The sequence below is a fragment of the Pseudophryne corroboree genome, chromosome 5, assembly GCF_028390025.1.
Source record: "Pseudophryne corroboree isolate aPseCor3 chromosome 5, aPseCor3.hap2, whole genome shotgun sequence".
Taxonomy (NCBI): Eukaryota; Metazoa; Chordata; class Amphibia; order Anura; family Myobatrachidae; genus Pseudophryne; species Pseudophryne corroboree.
In genome coordinates this window covers 802,338,316-802,363,683 of record NC_086448.1, presented here as the reverse complement: position 1 = coordinate 802,363,683, position 25,368 = coordinate 802,338,316, and the positions used below count along the sequence as shown (strand labels likewise).

Below are 25,368 nucleotides of genomic sequence, written 5' to 3'. Positions count from 1 at the left end.
GTACCTAACAACCTCAATAAGCTACTGTACGTGCGGATATATTTCCCCTCATTAAAACCTGAGGCTACAATTATATCCCAGCCAAAACCCCAAACTACATAGCAGATGGAAAACATATTTTACATTACCCAAGTTCATATTTCAACCTTTACATTATTGTATATTTGTATTTCATGAACAAATACTGTATATAATGTTGAGCTATAGTTCTGTATGAATATCGTGTATTTTGGTTTAGGATCTTGAGGAAAACCGCTTATATACAACCGGTCTGTTTCAGATCAGTGTCCGGTCTTTGAGTTCTTTGGCAAGTTACATTACCCTCCTGTTTATAGGGGGGATATGAGCGGAACACAGAATTGCTGAATTACGTACGTAGTGATAGACAGGCCCCACCCATAGTTCTAGTTATGCCGCTGTAGGAAAAAAGTGTGAAGATGTTTTTATTAATATAAATGTCAAGATGATCCGACGCAGCAGTGTACAGCATATGAAGAAAAATTAATAAAGTCTTGCTTTTTTAATAAAGGATAGGACATATATTTCTCTAACGTCCTAGTGGATGCTGGGGACTCCGTAAGGACCATGGGGATAGACGGGCTCCGCAGGAGACATGGGCACTTTAAGAAAGAATTTAGGCTCCTCCCTCTATGCCCCTCCTCCAGACCTCAGTTTGATACTGTGCCCAGAGGAGCTGGGTGCTTTTCAGTGAGCTCTCCTGAGTTTGCTGAGAGAAAGTATTTTGTTAGGTTTTTTATTTTCAGGGAGCTCTGCTGGCAACAGACTCCCTGCATCGTGGGACTGAGGGGAGAGAAGCATCTCTACTCTCTGAAGCTAGGTCCTGCTTCTTAGGCTACTGGACACCATTAGCTCCAGAGGGATCGTACGCAGGATCTGACCCTCGCCGTCCGATCCCAGAGCCGCGCCGCCGTCCCCCTCGCAGAGCCGGAAGACAGAAGCCGGGTGAGTATGAGAAGCAAAAAAGACTTCACAGGCGGCAGAAGACTCCGTTCTTCACTGAGGTAACGCACAGCACTGCAGCTGTGCGCCATTGCTCCACACACCTGACATACTCCGGTCACTGTAAGGGTGCAGGGCGCAGGGGGGGGGGTGGGGGGGGCGCCCTGGGCAGCATTTGGACCTCTTTTTGGCAAAAATAAACATATATACAGTTGGGCACTGTATATATGTATGAGCCCCCGCCAAGAAAATTTATATTTAAGCGGGACAGAAGCCCGCCGTCGAGGGGGCGGGGCTTCTTCCTCAGCACTCACCAGCGCCATGTTTTTTCTCCACAGCACCGCTGAGAGGAAGCTCCCCGGTCTCTCCCCTGCTTATACCACGGTAGAAGAGAGGGTTTTAAAGAAGAGGGGGGGGGGCACATAATTCGGCGCAGATAATAACAGCGCTACTGGGTAAACATTAAATTGCTGTGTTTTTTCCTGGGTCATATAGTGCTGGGGTGTTTGCTGGCATACTCTCTCTCTGTCTCTCCAAAGGGCCTTGTGGGGGAATTGTCTTCAGATGAGCATTCCCTGAGTGTGTGGTGTGTCGGTACGTGTGTGTCGACATGTCTCAGGTAAAAGGCTCTCCTAAGGAGGTGATGGAGCAAATGTGTGTGTGTGTGGTGTCTCCGTCGACAACGCCGACACCTGATTGGATATGTGAAATTAAGTGCTGAGGTAAATTTATTGCACAAAAGATTAGAGAACAGACAGGGAATCTACCCATGTCTGTCCCTATGTCGCAGAGACCTTCAGAGTCTCTCAATGCTCACTATCCAAAATAATAGACAATGATATCGACATGGAGTCTGACTCCAGTGTCGACTACGATAATGCAAAGTTACAGCCAAAATGGCAGGAAAGTATTCAATATATGATTATTGTAATAAAGATGATTTGCATATCACTGATGACTCATCTGTCCCTGACACAAGGGTACACATGTTTAAGGGGAAGAAAGCTGAGGTAAATTTCCCTCCTCACATGAAGAAAAAGAGCGGGAATCTCCAGACAAGAAGCTGCAGCTTCCCACAAAGAATTCTCAGGGAATATCCTTTCCCTAATGGGGCCAGGATAAGATGGGAATCTTCCCCTAGGGTGTACAAGGCATTGACACGTTTACCCAAAAAGGTAGCGCTGACTTAACAGCTATCCTCAGGGATCCTGCAGATAGCATGCAGTAAAAGTACTTTGAAGTCCATTTACACACATGCTGGTACACTACTCAGACCGGCGATTGTGTCGGCATGGGGTTATAGCGCTGTAGCAGCGTGGACATTGAGTCCCTAGTATGTGTATACATATATATATATATATATATAAAAGATGCTGTCTTATATATATATATATATAAAACATGCCCAAAGAGACATTAGTCTACTGGGTTCTAGAGTCAACGCTATGTCGATTTCTGCTAGACGTGTCCTGTGGAACATGCACAGGTGATGCCGACTAAAAGAGGCATATGCAAGGTTTACCTTACAAGGCTGAGGAATTGTGTGGAGAAGGGCTCTCGGACCTGGTCTCCACAGCTATAGCTGGTAATTCTGATCTTTTGCCTTATATTCTCACACAGCCTAAGAAAGCACGACATTATCAAATGCAGTCCTTTCGATCACAAAGCAAGAAAGTCCGAGGTGCGTCCTTTCTTGCCAGAGGCAGGGGCAGAGGAAAGAAGCTGCACAACACAGCTAGTTCCCAGGAACAGAAGTCCTCCCCGGCCTCTACAAAATCCACCGCAGGACGCTGGGGCTCCACAGGCGGAACTAGGCCTGGTGGGGGCACGTCTTCGAAATTTCTGCCACAAGTGGGTTCACTCCCAGGTGGATCCCTGGGCAATAAAAATTGTGTCTCAGGGATACAAGCTGGAAGTCGAAGAGATGTCCCCTCACCGATACCTCAAATCGGCCCTGCCAGCTTCCCCCCACGAGAGGGAAATAGTGTTAACTGCAATTCACAAAATGTATCTTCAACAGGTGGTGGTCAAGGTTCCCCTCCTTCAACAAGGAAGGGGTTATTATTCGACCATGTTTGTAGTCCCGAAACCGGACGGTTCGGTCAGACCCATATTGAATTTAAAATCCCTGAACATATACCTGAAAAGGTTCAAGTTCAAGATGGAATTGCTGAGAGCGGTCATCGCAAGCCTTGAAGGAGGGGATTTTATGGTGTCTCTGGACATAAAGGATGCATACCTTCATGTCCCCATTTATCCACCTCATCAGGCGTACCTCAGATTTGTGGTACAGGATTGTCATTACCAATTTCAGATGTTGCCGTTTGGTCTCTCCATGGCACCGAGAATATTTACCAAGGTAATGGCGGAAATGATGGTACACCTGAGGAAGCAAGGGGTCACAATTATCCCATACTTGGACAATCTCCTCATAAAGGCGAGATCAAGAGAGCAGTTGCTGATCAGCGTAGCACTTTTTCTGGAAGTGTTACGGCAACACGGCTGGATTCTAAATATTCCAAAGTCGCAGTTGGTTCCTACGACTAGTCTGCCTTTCCTGGGCATGATTCTAGACACAGACCAGAAAAGGGTTTATCTCCCGATAGAGAAAGCTCAGGAACTCATGACACTGGTTAGGAACCTATTAAAACCAAAACAGGTGTCAGTGCATCACTGCACTCGAGTCCTGGGAAAGATGGTGGCATCATAGAGGCCATTCCCTTCGGCAGGTTCCATGCGAGGACCTTTCAATGGGACTTTACTGGACAAGTGGTCCGGATCACATCTTCAGATGCATCGGTTAATCACCCTATCCCGCAGGGCCAGGGTTTCGCTTCTGTGGTGGCTGCAGAGCGCTCACCTTCTAGAGGGCCGCAGATTCGGCATTCAGGACTGGGTCCTGGTGACCACGGATGCAAGCCTCCGAGGGTGGGGAGCAGTCACACAGGGAAGAGATTTCGAAGGTCTGTGGTCAGGTCAAGAGACTTGCCATCACATCAACATCCTGGAACTAAGGGCCGTATTCAACGCCCTGCGTCAAGCGGAGAACTTGCTTCGCGACCAACCGGTTCTGATTCAGTCAGACAACATCGCCGCAGTGGCTCATGTAAACCGACAAGGCGGCACAAGGAGCAGAGTGGCGATGGCGGAAGCCACCAGAATTCTTCGCTGGGCGGAGAATCACGTATGCGCACTGTCAGCAGTGTTCATCCCGGCAGTGGATAACTGGGAAGCAGACTTCCTCAGCAGACACGACCTCCACCCGGGAGAGTGGGGACTTCATCAGGAAGTCTTAGCACAGATTACAAGTCGGTGGGGACTGCCACAGGTGGACATGATGGCATCCCGCTTCAACAAAAAGCTACAGAGGTATTGCGCCAGGTCAATAGACCCTCAGGCGATAGCTGTAGATGCCCTGGTGACACCGTGGGTGTTCCAGTCGGTCTATGTATTCCCTCCTCTTCCTCTCATACCCAAGGTGCTGAGGATAATAAGAAAAAGAGGAGTGAGAACAATACTCATTGTTCCAGATTGGCCACGAAGGACTTGGTATCCAGATCTGCAAGAAATGCTCACAGAGGACCCGTGGCCTCTTCCTCTAAGACAGGACTTGTTGCAACACGGGCCCTGTCTGCTCCAAGACTTGCAGCGGCTGCGTTTGATGGCATGGCGGTTGAACACCGGATCCTAGCAGAGAAAGGCATTCCGGATGAGGTCATTCCTACGCTGATAAAGGCTAGGAAGGACGTAACAGATCAACATTATCACCGTATATGGCGAAAATATGTTGCTTGGTGTGAGGCCAGGAATGCCCCTACGGAGGAATTCCAGGGCCGTTCCTTCACTTCCTACAGTCAGGAGTGAATTTGGGCCTAGAATTGGGTTCCATTAAGGTCTAGATTTCGGCCCTATCCATTTTCTTTCAAAAGGAGTTGACTTCTCTACCTGAAGTTCAGACGTTTGTAAAGGGAGTGCTGCATATTTAGCCCCCTTTTGTGCCTCCAGTGGCACCTTGGGATCTTAACGTGGTGTTGAGTTTCCTGAAATCCCACTGGTTTGGACCACTCAAAACGGTGGAGTTGAAATATCTCACGTGGAAGGTGGTCATGCTATTAGCCTATTAGGCGTGTGTCAGAGTTGGCGGCTTTGTCACATAAAAGCCCATATCTGGTTTTCCCTGCGGATAGAGCAGAAATGCGGACCCATCCATAATTTCTGCCGAAAGTGGTTTCATCCTTTCGTATAAACCAACCTATTGTGGTGCCTGTGGCTACTACTGACTTGGAGGATTCCGAGTTGCTTGATGTGGTCAGGGCTTTGAAGGTTTATGTAGCCAGAACGGCTAGGGTCAGGAAAACAGAGTCTTTGTTTCTGCTGTATGCTTCCAACAAGCTTGGTGCTCCTGCATCAAAGCAAACTATTGCTCGCTGGATCTGTAACACGATTCAGCAGGCTCATTCTGCGGCTGGATTGCCGCTGCCAAAATCAGTTAAGGCCCATTCCACTAGGAAGGTGGGCTCTTCTTGGGCGGCTGCCCGAGGGGTCTCGGCATTACAGCTTTGCCGAGCGGCTACTTGGTCAGGTTCAAACACTTTTGCAAAGTTCTACAAGTTTGATACCCTGACTGAGGAGGACCTTGTGTTTGCTCAATCGGTGCTGCAGAGTCATCCGCACTCTCCCGCCCGTTTGGGAGCTTTGGTATAATCCCCATGGTCCTTACAGAGTCCCCAGCATCCACTAGGACGTTAGAGAAAATAATAAGAATTTACTTACCGATAATTCTATTTCTCGGAGTCCGTAGTGGATGCTGGGGTTCCTGAAAGGACCATGGGGAATAGCGGCTCCGCAGGAGACAGGGCACAAAAAGTAAAGCTTTAGGATCAGGTGGTGTGCACTGGCTCCTCCCCCTATGACCCTCCTCCAAGCCAGTTAGGTACTGTGCCCGGACGAGCGTACACAATAAGGGAGGAATTTTGAATCCCGGGTAAGACTCATACCAGCCACACCAATCACACTGTACAACCTGTGATCTGAACCCAGTTAACAGTATGATAACAGCGGAGCCTCTGAAAAGATGGCTCACAACAACAATAACCCGATTTAGTTAGCAATAACTATGTACAAGTATTGCAGATAATCCGCACTTGGGATGGGCGCCCAGCATCCACTACGGACTCCGAGAAATAGAATTATCGGTAAGTAAATTCTTATTTTCTCTATCGTCCTTGTGGATGCTGGGGTTCCTGAAAGGACCATGGGGATTATACCAAAGCTCCCAAACGGGCGGGAGAGTGCGGATGACTCTGCAGCACCGAATGAGAGAACTCCAGGTCCTCTTTAGCCAGAGTATCAAATTTGTAAAATTTTACAAACGTGTTCTCCCCTGACCACGTAGCTGCTCGGCAGAGTTGTAATGCCGAGACCCCTCGGGCAGCCGCCCAGGATGAGCCCACCTTCCTTGTGGAATGGGCCTTAACAGAATTAGGCTGTGGTAGGCCTGCCACAGAATGTGCAAGTTGAATCGTGTTACAAATCCAACGAGCAATCGACTGCTTAGAAGCAGGTGCACCCAACTTGTTGGGTGCATACAGTATAAACAGCGAGTCAGATTTTCTGACTCCAGCCGTCCTTGAAATGTATATCTTTAAGCTCTGACAACGTCCAACAACTTGGAGTCTTCCAAGTCGTTTGTAGCCGCAGGCACTACAATAGGCTGGTTCAGGTGAAACGCTGACACCACCTTCGGGAGAAAATGCGGACGCGTCCGCATCTCTGCCCTATCTGAATGGAAAATTAAATAAGGACTTTTATAAGATAAAGCCGCCAGTTCTGATACTCTCCTGGCCGAAGCCAGGGCCAGTAACATAGTCACTTTCCATGTGAGATATTTCAAATCCACCTTCTTAAGTGGTTCAAACCAATGGGATTTGAGGAAATCTAAAACTACATTTAGATCCCACGGTGCCACCGGAGGCACCACAGGAGGCTGTATATGCAGTACTCCTTTGACAAAAGTCTGGACCTCAGGAACTGAGGCCAATTCTTTTTGGAAGAATATAGACAGGGCCGAAATTTGAACCTTAATAGATCCCAATTTGAGACCCATAGACAATCCTGATTGCAGGAAATGTAGGAAACGACCCAGTTGAAATTCCTCCGTCGGAGCATTCCGACCCTCGCACCATGCCACATATTTCCGCCAAATGCGGTGATAATGCTTTTCGGTGACTTCTTTCCTTGCCTTAATCAAGGTAGGAATGACTTCTTCAGGAATGCCTTTTTCTTTTAGAATCTGGCGTTCAACCGCCATGCCGTCAAACGCAGCCGCGGTAAGTCTTGAAAAAGACAAGGACCCTGCTGAGGCAGGTCCCTTCTCAGAGGTAGAGGCCACGGATCGTCCGTGACCATCTCTTGAAGTTCCGGGTACCAAGTCCTTCTTGGCCAATCCGGAGCCACTAGTATCGTTCTTACTCCTCTTTGCCGTATAATCCTCAATACCTTTGGTATGAGAGGCAGAGGAGGAAACACATATACCGACTGGTACACCCAAGGTGTTACCAGCGCATCCACAGCTATTGCCTGCGGATCTCTTGACCTGGCGCAATACCTGTCCAGTTTTTTGTTGAGGCGAGACGCCATCATGTCCACCATTGGTTTTTCCCAACGGTTTATTATCATGAGGAAAACTTCTGAATGAAGTCCCCACTCTCCCGGGTGAAGATCGTGTCTGCTGAGGAAGTCTGCTTCCCAGTTGTCCACGTCCGGGATGAATACTGCTGACAATGCTATCACGTGATTCTCCGCCCAGCGAAGGATCCTGGCAGCTTCTGCCATTGCACTCCTGCTTCTTGTGCCGCCCTGTCTGTTTACATGGGCGACTGCCGTGATGTTGTCCGACTGGATCAACACCGGTCTTCCTTGAAGCAGAGGTTCCGCCTGGTTTAGAGCATTGTAGATTGCTCTTAGTTCCAGAATGTTTATGTGAAGAGACTTTTCCAGGCTCGTCCACACTCCCTGGAAGTTTCTTCCCTGTGTGACTGCTCCCCAGCCTCTCAGGCTGGCGTCCGTGGTCACCAGGATCCAATCCTGTATGCCGAATCTGCGGCCCTCCAGTAGATGAGCCTCCTGCAACCACCACAGAAGAGATACCCTTGTCCTTGGAGACAGGGTTATCCGCTGATGCATCTGAAGATGCGATCCGGACCATTCGTCCAGCAAATCTCCCTGAAAATGTTTTGCGTGAGATCTGCCGAATGGAATCGCTTCGTAAGAAGCCACCATTTTTCCCAGGCCTCCTGTGCATTAATGCACTGATACTTGGCCTGGTTTTAGGAGGTTTCTGACTAGGTCGGATAACTCCCTGGCTTTCCCCTCCAGGAGAAATACCTTTTTCTGGACTATGCCCAGAATCATTCCTGGGAACAGCAGACGTATCATCGGAAAACACAGCTGCGATTTTTGGAATATTTAGAATCCACTCGTGCTATCGTAGAACTACTTTAGATAGTTCTTTTCCGACCTCCAACTGTTCTCTGGAACTTGCCCCTTTCAGGATATCGTCCAAGTAAGGGATAATTAAGATGCCCTTTTCTTTGAAGAGAGTCATCTTTTCGGCCATTACCTTGGTAAAGGCCCGGGGTGCCGTGGATAATTCAACGGCAACTTTTGAAACTGATATTGACAGTTCTGTATCACGAACCCGATGTACCCTTGTTGAGAAGGGCAAATTTGGACATGGAGGTAATCCTTGATGTCCAGGGACACCATATAGTCCCCTTCTTTCCGGTTCGCTATCACTGCTCTGAGTGACTCCATCTTGATTTGAACCTTTATGTAAGTGTTCAAAGATTTCAGATTTAGACTATGTCTCACCAAGCCGTCTGGCTTCAGTACCACCATATAGTGTGGAAGACTAATACCCTTTTCCTTGTTGTAGGAGGGGTACTTTGATTATCACCTGCTGGAAATACAGCTTGTGAATTTTTCCCAATACTGCCTCCCTGTTGGAGGGAGCCGTTGGTAACGCAGACTTCAGGAACCTGCGAGGAAAAGATGTCTCGACTCTCCAATCTGTACCCCTGGGATAATACTAGTACGATCCAGGGGTCAACTTGCGAGTGATCCCACTGCGCGTTGAGACTCTTGAGACTACACCCCCACCTAACCTGAGTCCGCTTACACGGCCCCAGCGTCATGCTGGGGACTTGGCAGACGCGGTGGAAGGCTTCCTTTCCTGGGAAGGAGCTGTCTGCTGCAGTCTACTTCCCTTTCCTCTATGTCTGGGCAGATATGACTGGCCTTTTGCCCGCTTGCCCTCATGGGAACGGAAGGATTGAGGCTGAAAAGACGGTGTCTGTTTCTGCTGAGATGTAACTTGGGGTAAAAAGGTTGGATTTCCAGCTGTTGCCGAGACCCCCAGGTCCGTTGGACCGACCCCAAATAACTCTTTCCCTTTATACGGCCATACTTCCATGTGTCGTATGGGATATGTATCACCTGACCACTGTCGTGTCCATGACATCTTCTGGGAGATATGGATCACGCACTTATTTTGATGCCAGAGTGCACATATCCCTCTGTGCATCTCGCATACATAAATATATAATGCATCCTATTAAATGCTCTATATCAATCAAATATTTTCAGTCAGGGAAACCGACCAAGCCAACCCAGCACTGCATCTCCAGGCTGATGGCGATCGCTGGTCGCAGTATAACCACCTTATGTGTGTATATACTTTTTAGGATATTTTTCCAGCTGCCTATCAGCTGGCTCCTTGAGGGCGGCCGTATCTGGCGACGGTAACGCCACTTGATAAGCGTGTGAGCGCCTTATTCATTCCCAACGCGCCCTAACTTCTGGCGGGAAAGGGTATAACGCCAATATTTGCTATCGGGGTACACCCACGCATCATCACACACTTTATTTTATTTTATCTGATTCAGGAAAAACTACAGGTAGTTTTTTCACTCCCACATAATACCCTTTTTTGTGGTACTTGTAGTATCAGAAATATGTAACACCTCCTTCATTGCCCTTAACGTGTGGCCCTAATAAGGAATACGTTTGTTTATTCACCGTCGACACTGGATTCAGTGTCGGTGTCTGTGTCTGTGTCGACCGACTGAGGTAAATGGGCGTTATTAAAAACCCCTGACGGTGTTTCTGAGACGCCTGGACCGGTACTAATTGTTTGTCGGCCGTCTCATGTCGTCAACCGACCTTGCAGCGTGTTGACATTCTCACGTAATTCCCTAAATAAGCCATCCATACCGGTGTCGACTCCCTAGAGAGTGACATCACCATCATAGGCAATTGCTCCGCCTCCTCCAACATCGTCCTCATACATGTCGACACACACGTACCGACACACAGCACACACACCGGGAATGCTCTGACAGAGGACAGGACCCCACTAGCCCTTTGGAGAGACAGAGGGAGAGTTTGCCAGCACACACCAAAAAAACGCTATAATTACATAGGGACAACCTTATATAAGTGTTTCTCCCTTATAGCATCTTTAATATATTTATGTCGCCAATTTAGTGCCCCCCCTCTCTGTTTAAACCCTGTTTCTGTAGTGCAGTGCAGGGGAGAGCCTGGGAGCCTTCTCTCCAGCCTTTCTGTGAGAGAAAATGGCGCTGTGTGCTGAGGAGATAGGCCCCGCCCCTTTTTCGGCGGGCTCGTCTCCCGCTATTTATTGTATTTAGGCAGGGGTTAAATATCTCCATATAGCCTCTGGGGGCTATATGTGAGGTATTTTTAGCCTTATATAGGTTTACATTTGCCTCCCAGGGCGCCCCCCCCCAGCGCCCTGCACCCTCAGTGACTGCCGTGTGAAGTGTGCTGAGAGGAAAATGGCGCACAGCTGCAGTGCTGTGCGCTACCTTTAGAAGACTGCAGGAGTCTTCAGCCGCCGATTCTGGACCTCTTCTTGCTTCAGCATCTGCGAGGGGGCCGGCGGCGAGGCTCCGGTGACCATCCAGGCTGTACCTGTGATCGTCCCTCTGGAGCTTCATGTCCAGTAGCCAAGAAGCCAATCCATCCTGCACGCAGGTGAGTTCACTTCTTCTCCCCTCTGTCCCTCGTTGCAGTGATCCTGTTGCCAGCAGGAATCACTGTAAAATAAAAAACCTAAGCTAAACTTCTCTAAGCAGCTCTTTATGAGAGCCACCTAGAATTGCACCCTTCTCGGCCGGGCACAAAAATCTAACTGGCTTGGAGGAGGGTCATAGGGGGAGGAGCCAGTGCACACCACCTGATCCTAAAGCTTTACTTTTTGTGCCCTGTCTCCTGCGGAGCCGCTATTCCCCATGGTCCTTTCAGGAACCCCAGCATCCACAAGGACGATAGAGAAAAGATTTTACTTACCGGTAAATCTATTTCTCGTAGTCCGTAGTGGATGCTGGGTGCCCGTCCCGAGTGCGGACTTCTTCTGCAATGCTTGTATATAGTTATTGCTTCAATAAGGGTTATGTTATGGTTGCATCAGGGTTGGACCTGATGCTCTGTTGTTGTCATACTGTTGACTGGTTGTTATAAACTCATGTTATACGGTGTGATTGGTGTGGCTGGTATGAATCTTGCCCTGGATTACCAAAATCCTTTCCTTGTACTGTCAGCTCTTCTGGGCACAGTTTCTCTAACTGAGGTCTGGAGGAGGGGCATAGAGGGAGGAGCCAGAGCACACCAGAGCCTAAATTCTTTTTTAAAGTGCCCATGTCTCCTGCGGAGCCCGTCTATCCCCATGGTCCTTACGGAGTCCCCAGCATCCACTACGGACTACGAGAAATAGATTTACCGGTAAGAAAAATCTTATTTTTTATATGTTTTTGTTGTTTTGCATTACACATATGAAACTTACTGTAAGGGACAAATATAATTCTGATATTAAAAAAATACTATTTATTCCCTACAGTCCAGTACTGGAAATACACTGACAGATGTCAGACAGACACAGTTTTCATGGAATTTAATATAACTGTTTTACTATAATAGATGTGTTTTGGTTTTGCAAAACAACCTTCAAGTGTTTTGGTTCGGAATTCGGAATTAAAATACGAATATTGGGTTTTGTATTTCTTGAAAATAGATAAAAACAGCTAAAATCACGTCATTTTTGCAATCCAAAACCTGAACTTCATCTTTTAAAATCAGCAAACCATGGGATGTTCCGAATCAAGACTCGATTCTGTTCGGATCCACAAATTTGGGTGCGATTGGATTTCTGAAGAACCAAACAGCACAAATTCTAATAAATAAACATAATTGTCTCATTTAGAAATTATTGTTGATAGATACAGTGCATCCGGAAAGTATTCACAGCGCCAGAGCCGGCGCTACCCGCTCAGCAAGGTCTGCAAAGCAGGGAGGCGCCACTCTGGAGAGGCGCTCTCCCCACTCTGCTACCTTGCTGATGCGCCGTGTTTCTGCTGGCTGCCGCACCACCTGTCACACTGTGACAGGCAGCGGCGCCGCAAGTGTGAACAGGAGCTCTTCTGTCACTCAGTCACTCTGACAGCGTGATCTCCTCCTGTGAGTCAGGCTCCCACCCTCTCTCCTCCTTGCTCCTCCTCTCTGCTCATGTCTGCTGGAACACAGGCAGCAGCGTCGCCTCCCCAAACTCCTCTCTTCTCTCCCCTGCTTCACCGAAGACTCGGCAGTCTTCAGCACCGCCCCCCTCTCTCCCCTCCAGTCAGTGCTGGATTCAGAGAGGGGACACAGGAAGTCACATGATGTACATGTGACTGTGCAGTGTGCACTGTCTGGAGGAGCAAGGCAAGCTGTCCTAATGAGAAGAGGAGCAGCCAGCCTGTAGCAGCCTCTATTTCTAGCAACAAGCCACAGAAGAGCTGAGACAGGTAACTTCTGCTGCAGATAAACAGAGGGGGGGTACCCTATTCATGTGTCTGGGGGAGGGGGGGGGGGTAGTATCCTATTTGTGTGTCTGAGGACTGGGTGGTGTAATATCCTAATCATGTGTCTGGGGAGGGAGGGGGGGGTAGTGTCCTATTTGTGTGTCTGGGGAGGGAGGGGGGTAGTATCCTATTTGTGTGTCTGGGGAGGGAGGGGGGGGTAGTATCCTATTTGTGTGTCTGGGGAGGGAGGGGGGGGTAGTATCCTATTTGTGTGTCTGGGGAGGGAGGGGGTAGTATCCTATTTGTGTATCTGGGGAGGGAGGGGGGTAGTATCCTATTTGTGTGTCTGGGGAGGGAGGGGGGTAGTATCCTATTTGTGTGTCTGGGGAGGGAGGGGGGTAGTATCCTATTTGTGTGTCTGGGGAGGGAGGGGGGTAGTATCCTATTTGTGGGTCTGGGGAGGGAGGGGGGTAGTATCCTATTTGTGTGTCTGGGGAGGGAGGGGGGTAGTATCCTATTTGTGGTCTGGGGAGGGAGGGGGGTAGTATCCTATTTGTGTGTCTGGGGAGGGAGGGGGGTAGTATCCTATTTGTGGTCTGGGGAGGGAGGGGGGTAGTATCCTATTTGTGTGTCTGGGGAGGGAGGGGGGTAGTATCCTATTCGTGTGTCTGGGGAGGGGGGGTAGTATCCTGTTCGTGTGTGCGGGAAGGGGGGCTGGTATGATATTTGTGTGTGTAATCTGACACCCGTACGTGGACGTGAGGTGAGATAAATGGCTCAGGCGGCACTAGCTAGTACCAGCATTGGCGTTTCTATAATGGGTGCAATGTGTGCGGTGCACATGGGCCCCTGAGTCCATGGGGGCCCACACCGCACACATTGCACCCATTTAAATACTTACCTTACCGGAGTCCAGTGGCGGGCGCAGCATTGACGAGGGAAATCGCCGCCAAAATGACTGCCGCGCATGTGCAGTAGCCAAATTGGTCTCTGGATCATGGTGAGCGCCATGTTTCCGGAGACCTGCGCATGGGCAGTAGACTCCAGCACAATGCCAGAGTTTACAGTGCCGTTCAGAGGAGGGGGCCCACCCGGAGGTGCACACAGGCCCCCTCCTCTGTAGAAACACCCCTGAGTACCAGAGCAAGGTTTACACAGAATATATGAGCTCAAGGGTATTATACACGGGTGCAGCAATATATACTGCTGGAAATTTGGTGAGTTTTGATCAGAGATGTGCAGATAAGGTAAGCAGGGGAGGCACTGTCTAAATTCTTAGAATAATACAAAAAGATATTTCTTATATCTTATTTGTATTTCTCTGACGTCCTAGTGGATGCTGGGAACTCCGTAAGGACCATGGGGAATAGCGGCTCCGCAGGAGACAGGGCACATCTAAAGAAAGCTTTAGGATCACCTGGTGTGCACTGGCTCCTCCCCCTATGACCCTCCTCCAAGCCTCAGTTAAATTTTCTGTGCCCGACGAGAAGGGTGCACACTAGGGGCTCTCCTGAGCTCTTTGTGAAAGTTTTAGTTTAGGTTTATTATTTTCAGTGAGACCTGCTGGCAACAGGCTCACTGCATCGAGGGACTAAGGGGAGAAGAAGCGAACTCACCTGCGTGCAGAGTGGATTGGGCTTCTTAGGCTACTGGACATTAGCTCCAGAGGGACGATCACAGGTTCAGCCTGGATGGGTCACCGGAGCCGCGCCGCCGGCCCCCTTACAGAGCCAGAAGAGCGAAGAGGTCCGGAAAAATCGGCGGCAGAAGACTTTCCTGTCTTCAGATAAAGGTAGGCGCACAGCACCGCAGCTGTGCGCCATTGCTCTCAGCACACTTCACACTCCGGTCACTGAGGGTGCAGGGCGCTGGGGGGGCAGCGCCCTGAGACGCAATAAATCGATAGAAAACCTTTTATGGCTAAAATAAATGCATCACATATAACTCCTGGGCTATATGGATGCATTTAACCCCTGCCAAAACATACAAGAAAACGGATGATAAGGACGCCGAGAAAGGGGCGGAGCCTATCTCCTCAGCACACTGGCGCCATTTTCCCTCACAGCTCAGTTGGAGGGAAGCTCCCTGGCTCTCCCCTGCAGTCACTACACTACAGAAAGGGGTTAAAAAAGAGAGGGGGGCACAAATTAGGCGCAGTATAAACAATACAGCAGCTATAAAGGGAAAAACACTTATATAAGGTTATCCCTGTATATATATATAGCGCTCTGGTGTGTGCTGGCAAACTCTCCCTCTGTCTCCCCAAAGGGCTAGTGGGGTCCTGTCCTCTATCAGAGCATTCCCTGTGTGTGTGCTGTGTGTCGGTACGTTTGTGTCGACATGTATGAGGAGAAAAATGAGAGGAGACGGAGTAGAGTGTCTGTAATAGTGTTGTCACCCCCTGGGGGGTCGACACCTGAGTGGATGTACTGTTGAAATTGCGTGACAGTGTCGGCTTTGTATAAAAGACAGTGGTTGACATGAGACAGCCGGCTACTCAGCTTGTGCATGTCCAGACGTCTCATACAGGGGCTCTAAAGCGCCCGTTACCTCAGATACAGACGCCGACACGGATACTGACTCCTGTGTCGACGGTGAAGAGACAACCGTGATTTCCAATAGGGCCACACATTGCATGATTGAGGCAATGGAAAAAGTTTACACTCTTCTGATAATATAAATACCACCAAAAAAAAAAGGGGTATTATGTTTGGTGAGGAAAAACTTCCTGTAGTTTTCCTGAATCTGAGAAATAAACTGAGGTGTGTGATGATGCGTGGGTTTCCCCCCGATAACAATTGATAATTTCTAAAAAGTTATTGGCAGTATACCTTTTCCCGCCAGAGGTTAGGGTGCGTTGGGAAACACCCCCTAGGGGGGATAAGGCGCTCACACGCTTGTAAGAACAAGGGCTCTACCCTCTCTGGAGATGGCCGCCCTTAGGGATCCTGCTGATAGAAAGCAGGAGGGTATCCTAAAATGTATTTACACACATACTGGTGTTATACTGCGACCAGCAATCGCCTCAGCCTGGATGTGCAGTGCTGGGTTGGCGTGGTCGGATTCCCTGACTGGAAATTTGATATCCTAGATAAGGACAGTATATTATTGCCTATAGAGCAATTAAAAGATGCATTTCTATATATGCATGATGCACAGCGGAATATTGCCGACTGGCATCAAGTATAAGTGCGTTGTCCAATTATACCAGTAAAGTGGTCAGGTGATGCGGATTCCAAACGGCATTTGGAAGTATTGCCTTAAAAAAAAAAAAAAAAAAAAAAAGGGGATGTACCCCAGGTCGCCTCTCAAAATAAGACGCCGTATTATCAGGCGCAGTCCTGGTTGGCAAGCGGACAAAAGGGTTCCTCTTTTCTGCTCGTGACAGAGGGAGAGGAAAATGGCTGCAGAGATCAGCCAGTTCCCAGGAACAGAAACCCTTTTCCGCCTCTGCCAAGCTCTCAGTATGACGCTAGGGCTTTACAAGTTCAGGCACGGTGGGGGCCCGTTCTCAATGAATTTCAGTGCGCAGTGGGCTCACTCGCAAGTAGACCCCTGGATCCTTCAGGTAATATTTCAGGGGTACAAATTGGAATTCGAGACGTATTCCCCTCGCCGTTTTCCAAAAGTCTGTTTTACCGACGTCTCCCGCTGACAGGGAGGCAGTTTTGGAAGCCATTCACAAGCTGTATTCCCAGCAGGTGATAATTAAGGTACCCCTCCTGCAACAGGGAACGGGGTATTATTCCACACTATTGTGGTACCGAAGCCAGACGGCTCGGTGAGACCGATTTTAAAATCTAAAATCTTTGAACACTTACATACAGAGGTTCAAATTCAAAATTGAGTCACTCAGAGCAGTGATTGCAAACCTGGAAGAAGGGGACTACATGATGTCTCGGGACATCAAGGATGCTTACCTTCATGTCAAAATTTACCCTTCTCACCAAGGGTATCTCAGGTTATGGTACAGAACTGTCACTATCAGTTCAGACGCTGCCGTAGGGATGGTCCACGGCACCCCGGGTCTTTACTGAAGTAATGACCGTAATGATGATATTCCTTCGAAGGAAGGGAATTTTAGTTATCCTTTACTTGGACGATTCCCTGATAAGGGTGAGATCCAGGGAACAGTTGGAGATCGGTGTAGCACTACCTCAGGTAGTGTTGCGGCAGCACGATTGGATTCTCAATATTCCAAAATCGCAGCTGGTTCCGACGACTTGTCTTCTGTTCCTAGGGATGATCCTGGACACAGTCCAGAAAGAAGGTGTTTCTCCCGGAGGAGAAAGCCAGGGAGTTATCCGAGCTAGTCAGGAACCTCCTAAAACCGAACCAAGTCTCAGTGCATCAATGCACAAGGGTTCTGGGTAAAAATGGTGGCTTCCTACGAAGCAATCCCATTCGGCAGATTCCACGCAAGACTTTCCAGTGGAACCTACTGGACAAATGGTCCGGGTCGCATCTTCAGATGCTTCAGCGGATAACCCTGTCACCAGGGACAAGGGTATCCCTCCTGTGGTGGTTGCAGAGTGCTCATCTTCTAGAGGGCCGCAGATTCGGCATGCGGGACTGGGTCCTGGTGGCCACGGATGCCAGCCTGCGAGGCTGGGGAGCAGTCACACAGGGAAGGAATATCCAGGGCTTATGGTCAAGCCTGGAGACATCACTTCACATAAATGTCCTGAAGCTAAGGGCCATTTACAATGCTCTAAGCTTAGCAAGACCTCTGCTTCAAGGTCAGCCGGTGTTGATCCAGTCGGACAACATTACGGCAGTCACCCACGTAAACAGACAGGGTGCCACAAGAAGCAGGAGGGCAATGGCAGAAGCTGCAAGGATTCTTCGCGGGGCGAAAAACCATGTGATAGCACTGTCAGCAGTTTTCATTCCGGGAGTGGACAACTGGGAAGCAGTTTTCCTCAGCACGACCTCCACCCGGGAGAGTAAGGACTTCACCCAGAAGTCTTCCACATGATTATAAACCGTTGGGAAAAACTCGACAGGTATTGCGCCACGTCAAGGGACCCTCAGGCAATAGCTGTAGATGCTCTGGTAACACCGTGGGTGTACCAATCAGTGTATGGGTTCCCTCCTCTGCCTCTCATACCCAAGGTACTGAGATTGATAAGATGGAGAGGAGTAAGCACTATATTAGTGGCTCCGGATTGGCCAAGAAGGAATTGGTAACCGGAACTTCAAGAGATGCTCACGGAGGATCCGTAGCCTCTACCTCTAAGAAGGGACCTGCTCCAGCAAGGACCTTGTCTGTTCCAAGACTTACCGCGGCTGCGTTGACGGCATGGCGGTTGAACGCCGGATCCTGAAGGAAAAAGGCATTCCGAATGAAGTCATCCCTATCCTGATCAAAGCCAGGAAGGATGTAACCGCAAAACATTATCACCGCATTTGGCGAAAATATGTTGCGTGGTGCGAGGCCAGTAAGGCTCGACGGAGGAAATTCAACTGGGTCGATTCCTACATTTCCTGCAAACAGGAGTATCTATGGGCCTGAAATTGGGGTCCATTAAGGTTCAAATTTCGGCTCTGTCAATTTTCTTCCAAAAAAGAACTAGCTTCAGTCCCTGAAGTTCAGACATTTGTTAAAGGGGTACTGCATATACAGCCTCCTTTTGTGCCTTTAGTGGCACTTTTGGGATCTCCAGGTGGTTTTTGGGTTCCAAAAGTCACATTGGTTTGACACACTTAAATCTGTGGAGTTAAAATATCTCACAGAAAAAGTGGTCATGCTGTTGGCTCTGGCCTGGGCCAGGCGCGTGTCAGAATTGGTGGCTTTATCCTGTAAAAGCCCTTATCTGATTTTCCATTCGGACAGGGCGGAATTGAGGACTCGTCCTCAGTTTCTCCCTAAGGTGGTTTCAGCGTTCACCTGAACCAAACCTATTGTGGTGCCTGCGGCTACTAGGGGCTTGGAGGACTCCAAGTTGCTAGACGTTGTCAGGACCCGGAAAATATATGTTTCCAGGACGGCTGGAGTCAGGAAATCTGACTCGCTGTTTATCCTCTATGCACCCAACTAGCTGGGTGCTCCTGCTTCTAAGCAGACTATTGCTCGTTGGATTTGTAGTACAATTCAGCTTGCACTTTCTGTGGCAGGCCTGCCACAGCCAAAAATCTGTAAATGCCCACTCCACAAGGAAGGTGGGCTCATCTTGGGCAGCTGCCCGAGGGGTCTCGGCTTTACAACTTTGCCGAGCAGTTACTTGGTCAGGAGCAAATACGTTTGTAAAATTCTACAAATTTGATACCCTGGCTGAGGAGGACCGGGAGTTCTCTCATTGGGGGCTGCAGAGTCATCCGCACTCTCCCGCCCGTTTGGGAGCTTTGGTATAATCCCCATGGTCCTTACGGAGTTCCCAGCATCCACTAGGACGTCAGAGAAAATAAGAATTTACTTACCGATAATTCTATTTCTCGTAGTCCGTAGTGGATGCTGGGCGCCCATCCCAAGTGCGGATTGTCTGCAATACTGGTACATAATTATTGTTACCAAAAAAATTCGGGTTATTGTTGTAGTGAGCCATCTTTTCGAGAGGCTTCTCTATTATCATGCTGTTAACTGGGTTCAGATCACAAGTTGTACAGTGTGATTGGTGTGGCTGGTATGAGTCTTACCCGGGATTCAAAATCCTTCCTTATTGTGTACGCTCGTCCGGGCACAGTATCCTAACTGAGGCTTGGAGGAGGGTCATAGGGGGAGGAGCCAGTGCACACCAGGTGATCCTAAAGCTTTCTTTAGATGTGCCCTGTCTCCTGCGGAGCCGCTATTCCCCATGGTCCTTACGGAGTTCCCAGCATCCACTACGGACTACGAGAAATAGAATTATCGGTAAGTAAATTCTTATTTTTTCATATACTTTGTATAGTCAAACCTTTGTCTTATACGTTAGTATGACAGGAAAGGCTCTGCCCTCCTGCCTCACCTCTCTGCACGTCACTGCCTCCCCATCACCTATCTCTCCTGTCACCCATTGATTCTCACCATTTCCCTGTCACCTCTCTCTCCTGTCACCCACTAACTCTCACCCTCTCCCTGTCACCCTCTCTTTTCACCCTCTGCTGGTCACTCTCTACCTATCATTGTCACCTTCCGCCTCTCACTGGCATCCATTGCCTCTCCCAGCGTCACTCTGTGCCCATCTCCCACTGCTCCCTGCCGCTACCCCCTCCATGTCACTTCTCTCTTGTTACCCACTGACTCTCCTGTCACTCACTGATTCTAATCTTATACCTGTCACCTTCTCTCTCCTGTCATCCTCTCTTTGTCACACACTGACTCTCACCCTCTCCCCATCACCCAATCACTCTTTTCACATTTTAATAGGCCCAAATGTTTTAAGCCTTAAAAGTGATTATGTGGAGATGGATAAAGAGTGATAAAGTACCAGACAACCAGCTCTTAACTCTCATTTTTCAAACACAGCCTGTAACATCTCAATTAGGAAGCTGATTGGCTGGTTCTTTAGCCGTCTCCACATTATCACCTTTTAAGGCTTAATAAATTTGGGCCAATGACTATGATGCGGCTGTTGGAGGGCGCAAAATGTACAGTTTGCAGGAGGGCGCCGAATACCCTAGCACCGGCCCTGCACAGCGCTTCACTTTTTCCACATTTTATGTTACAGCCTTATTCCAAAATGGAATAAATAATTTTTTTCCCTCAAATTTCTACACACAATACGCCATAATGACAACGTGAAAACGTTTTTTGCAATTTTTGCAGACGTTTTCACACAGCAGCTGATCAGGTCTGAACTGACAGCCGATGGCCATTTCAACCCTGCGATCGCCTCTATCTGATTGACAGAGGCGGTCGCTGGGTTGGAGGGGGCGGGCCGGGCAACCGTTTAGGGGCGCGGTCTGGGCAACGCAGGCATGCCCGGACTGGGAGCGGGCTGCGGCAGCTGCGTGACATCACACGCAGCCGCTGTGACCCGGGCAGCGACAAGTAGTTCCCTGCCAGTGCACAGGAGCTGCGCTGGTAGGGAGATACTCTTCAGGTACAAAAGCGCTTTTGTACTTGTGCGGGAAGGAGGATAGGGCCAGACATGTGGGGCGGATTAGCCCTGTTCTGGGGGTCCCCCCACATGTCTGAGTAACTGATCGTAGCCGTGCAAAATTTTGCACGGCTACAATCAGGTCTGAATTAGGCCCTTTGTGTGTCGTAGTCTATATTAAGAACGCAAATCGTTTAATGACACAAATATTCTATTTTAATAATGAAGCAGTAATAGCAGTTTTTACAAACACCTGAAGAACGTAACAGGTTTTTTTTACACTGCTTCTAAAGTAAGAGTAATTTACACCACATTTACCATCGCTTCAGAATTGTAATCATTTGTTTAGAGATGGCTTTATTCAAATGGTCGGCTGCGCTGACTAGTCGGCTGCCCTGATGCGCAAGTATGGTCGGCTGCCCTGATGCGCAAGTATTCCGGCTGTCAGCATTGTTGGCTGTCGGCTTCCGGCATCAGTATCTTGACCGTTGGGATCTAGACAGCTGGCAAATTAACCGCATCCCTGTCTGAGGACGTGCATGGAGGATAATCACACTTGGCTCTTCCCTCTTACAGGATACATTTTCAGCAGAACCCAGTGGAAATTAGGCGGGTTGGGCAGTGCCACACGCGGGGTGTGTACTGTGAGGGAGGGGAGTTGGGCCCAAGATGGGGAGAGAGAAGGGACAAAGTGGGAGCTTAGGGGGAAGAGGGGGAGCCCAGCGCAGACTTTGTAGGGACTGGAGCTAGTTGCAGGTAGGATGACGGCCCAGGAGACCGGTGGAGAAGGGCGGTGGTGAGGAAACCGAAATAGTGATTATTTTCATCCAGAAACTACAGTCACACTGCCAGTGGTCACCCTAGACGGCACACCGCGACCCAATACATTAACTGGCGCCTCTTAAATGTTTATGTGGACTAGACGCTCACTTGCTCCCTCCTTCCCTTTCTGGCACCTATTGTAATCCTGTCATCATCACACCCCCTGCATTTGCCCCTTTCTCTTACGACCTAGAGGATGCTGGGGTCCATTTTAGTACCATGGGGTATAGACGGTTCCGCAGGAGCCTTCGGCACTTCAAGACTTTACAACAGTGTGAACTGGCTCCTCCCCCCATGCCCCTCCCCGAGACCTCAGTTTAGAAAATGTGCCCAGGAGACTGGATGCACACTAGTGGATCTCTACAGAGCTTTGCTGGAAAAAGACTTTCTTAGGGTTTTTATTTTACAGGGAAGCTGCTGGCAACAGCTTCCCTGCTTCGTGGGACTTAGGGGGGGAAGTAGGAACCAACTTCTCAATTAGTTAATGGTTCTGCTTCCGCTGACAGGACACCATTAGCTCCTGAAGGGTACTGAACACAGGCCAGCGTTCACTCCCACAGCACTGCCGCCACCCCTTAACAGAGCCAGAAGGCTGGTGAGTCCTTCAGAGAGGAGATCCTCCGGTCATCGTTGGCAGCATACAGGTAAATGCGCAGTGCGTGCCATGTCTCTCAGCACAAGGGTGCAGAACGCGCGTGGGGGGGGCGCGCTCTGAGGGCATGTTTTAAAACCTTACTCTCACTGGCAAAAAGGGAACATACATGTACAGCCGCTGATGTGCCATCCCCAGCCAGTATATATTACATTGCTGAGGCTGAAGGGCGGGGCTTCTCCTCAGACTTGCCAGAACACTCACTGGGTGCCATTTTCTCCTGCAGAAACTCCAGTGTGAAGCTCCTGAACGCTGTTTCTCCTCATGACAACGCTGATACAAGTACAGGGTGTTATAGAAGGGGCCGCGAGTGTTCATTATAATTAGGTCTGTGGGCCTATTATTGGTATATGCGCTTTAAGTGGGTAATATTTCCACAATTCACAATACGGTGCAGTGTGTGGACTGGCAGATCCCTCTGTGTCTCTCTGACAGACTTTAGTGTGGGTCTGTCCCCAATAGCTCCCCTGTGTGATAGGGATGTGTGTGTGTGTGTGTGTGTGTGTGTAACATGTCAGACATTGGGGAGGGTTCTTCCCAGGAAGAACCCATTTTAGATGCGAAAGAGGGTAATGTGGTGGCCCTTACCTCTCAGAAGGAGCCGGAGTGGGTGAGAATGTTGCAAAAGAATATGTCAATGCTTGCTAAGAAATTCTCTGAGTCTGAACAACAGACTAAATATTGGAGGCAGTCTGTGGAGGATGCACTGTTTACTGACCCCTCCATATCATCCGCTCAGGTCCCATCCAGTTCCCAGAAAAGGTCTCTGGCCCAGATAATGCAAGGGGACACAGACACAGATTCCGACTCTGACGTCGACACTGGGGATTTGAAAGGGGTAGACCCCAAATTAGCCAAAAGCATTCAATGTATGATAGTTGCTATAAAGGAAGTGTTGGCGTTTCCTGAAACAACACTGGTCCCAGAGGAAAAGGATTATTTTAAATTAAATAAAAAGCAGGTTGTGACTTTTCCTCCTTCAAAGGATTTGAATGCATTCTTTGAAGAATCCTGGGCTAACCCTGAGAAGAAATTTACCCTTCCCAGAAGGATACGTGTAGCGTATCCTTTCACTGAGGAAGACAGGCACAAATGGGAGACACCTCCAATGATAGACACCTCAGTTTCTCGGCTGTCTAAGAAAATAGTTTTGCCTGCCCCTGGTTCACCCTCCTTAAAAGATCCAGCTGACCGTAAATTAGAAACAACCCTAAAATCCATATATACGGCTAATGGAACGGTGCTCAGGCCCACCATTGCTTGCACGTGGATAGGTAACGCTGTGGAAAAATGGTCTGACAACTTGCTTGTTACCATAGACACAGTTGACAGGGATGAAATAGTCCTAACTCTCAGCCATATCAAAGATGATGCAGGTTACTTAGTTGAAGCTATGAAGGATATTGGGTTGCTGAGTTCAAGGTCCTCCGCTATGGTGATTTCAGCCCGCAGGGCGCTGTGGATCCGCCAATGGAATGCTGATGCAGAATCAAAAAAGAATATTGAGGCGCTTCCTTACAATGGAGAAGCCGTCTTTGGAGACAAGCTGGATGCCATGATTTCAACAACTACATCAGGCAAGTCAGCATTTTAGCCTTCCGCAGCTGCTCCACCTAGGAAAGGATTTCATTCTTATACGATGCAATGCTTTTGGACCAACAAGTCCAAAAAGGCAAAGGGTACCCCCTTCTTCGCAGGAAGAGGTCGAGGAAGAGGTAAAAAATCTACAACACCATCAGGCTCGCAGGAGCAGAAGTCAACAGCTACTTCTGCTCAAACCTCAGCATGACGCTGGGGCTCCCCTGCGGGAGTACGATCGGGTGGGGGCACTTCTACTGTCTTTCAGCCAGGTCTGGGTTCACTCAGATCTGGATCCTTGGGTATTGCAGATAGTATCCCATGGGTACAAATTGGAATTTCAGGACCTTCCCCCATGCCGATTTTTCAAATCAGCCTTACCAGTTTCTGTTCAGGACAGAGCAAAAGTGCTGAACGCAATACAGAAATTATGTCAAGACAACGTAATTTTCTTAGTTCCTGTGCCACAACAGGGAAAAGGGTTTTATTCAAGCCTGTTTGTAGTGCCGAAACCGGATGGCTCGGTCAGACCGATTTTAAACCTAAAGACTCTGAACCTTTATTTGAAAAGGTTCAAATTCAAGATGGAATCCCTGAGAGCGGTGATCTCCAGCTTGGAGGAAAAGGAATTTTCTGGTATTGATGGACATCAAAGATGCTTATTTACATGTTCCCATCTACCCACCGCATCAGGCATACCTGAGGTTTGCGGTGCAGGACTGCCACTACCAGTTCCAAACATTGCCTTTCGGGCTCTCCACGGCTCCGAGAATATTCACCAAGGTGATGGCGGAAATGATGGTTCTTCTTCGCAAGAAAGGAGTCAAAGTCATCCCATACTTGGACGATCTCCTCATAAAAGCGAGATCCAGGGAGAAACTAGTGCAGAACATTGCACTTTGCCTGACGGTGCTTCAACAGCATGGTTGGATCATAAACCTTCCAAAATCACAATTGGAACCCACAATGAAGTTATCATTTCTGGGAATGATATTGGACACGGAAGCACAGAAAGTATTCCTACCGGTGGAAAAGGCTCTGGAAATCCAGAGGATGGTCAAACAAGTTTTAAAACCAGCACACGTATCGATTCATCGGTGCATCCGCCTGCTGGGGAAGATGGTAGCGGCGTACGAGGCTCTGCAATTTGGCCGATTCCACGCCAGGGTGTTCCAATGGGACCTACTGGACAAGTGGTCCGGATTGCACCTACACATGCACCGGAGGATAATCCTGTCAACAAAAGCCAGTATTTCACTCTTGTGGTGGCTTCAAAGTTCTCACCTCCTGGAGGGACGCAGGTTCGGGATTCAGACTTGGATCCTGGTGACCACAGATGCAAGCCACCGAGGTTGGGGAGCAGTCACGCAAGGGGAAAGCTTCCAAGGATTATGATCAAGTCAAGAAGTACTCCTTCACATAAACATTCTGGAATTGAGAGCTGTGTACAACAGCCTTCATCAAGCGGCACACCTTCTTC

General features: G+C 48.9%; 2 protein-coding genes across 7 annotated transcripts in view; one reads left to right on the top strand and one right to left on the bottom strand.

Moving 5' to 3' along the window:
- Positions 1-25,368, bottom strand: part of TNFRSF11B (TNF receptor superfamily member 11b) — a 68,948-nt gene that overhangs the window by 14,630 nt on the left and 28,950 nt on the right. The window lies entirely within an intron of this gene.
- Positions 12,591-25,368, top strand: part of COLEC10 (collectin subfamily member 10) — a 278,842-nt gene continuing 266,064 nt past the window's right edge. For 4 of the 6 annotated variants that reach the window (XM_063924471.1, XM_063924470.1, XM_063924468.1 and 1 more), the window contains exon 1: positions 12,591-12,821. The gene's annotated coding sequence lies outside the window, so the exon portion shown is untranslated. Of the gene's footprint in view, positions 12,822-22,538; positions 22,638-25,368 lie in introns of those variants that run through there. The other 2 variants (XM_063924474.1, XM_063924469.1) reach the window with 2 other exon arrangements.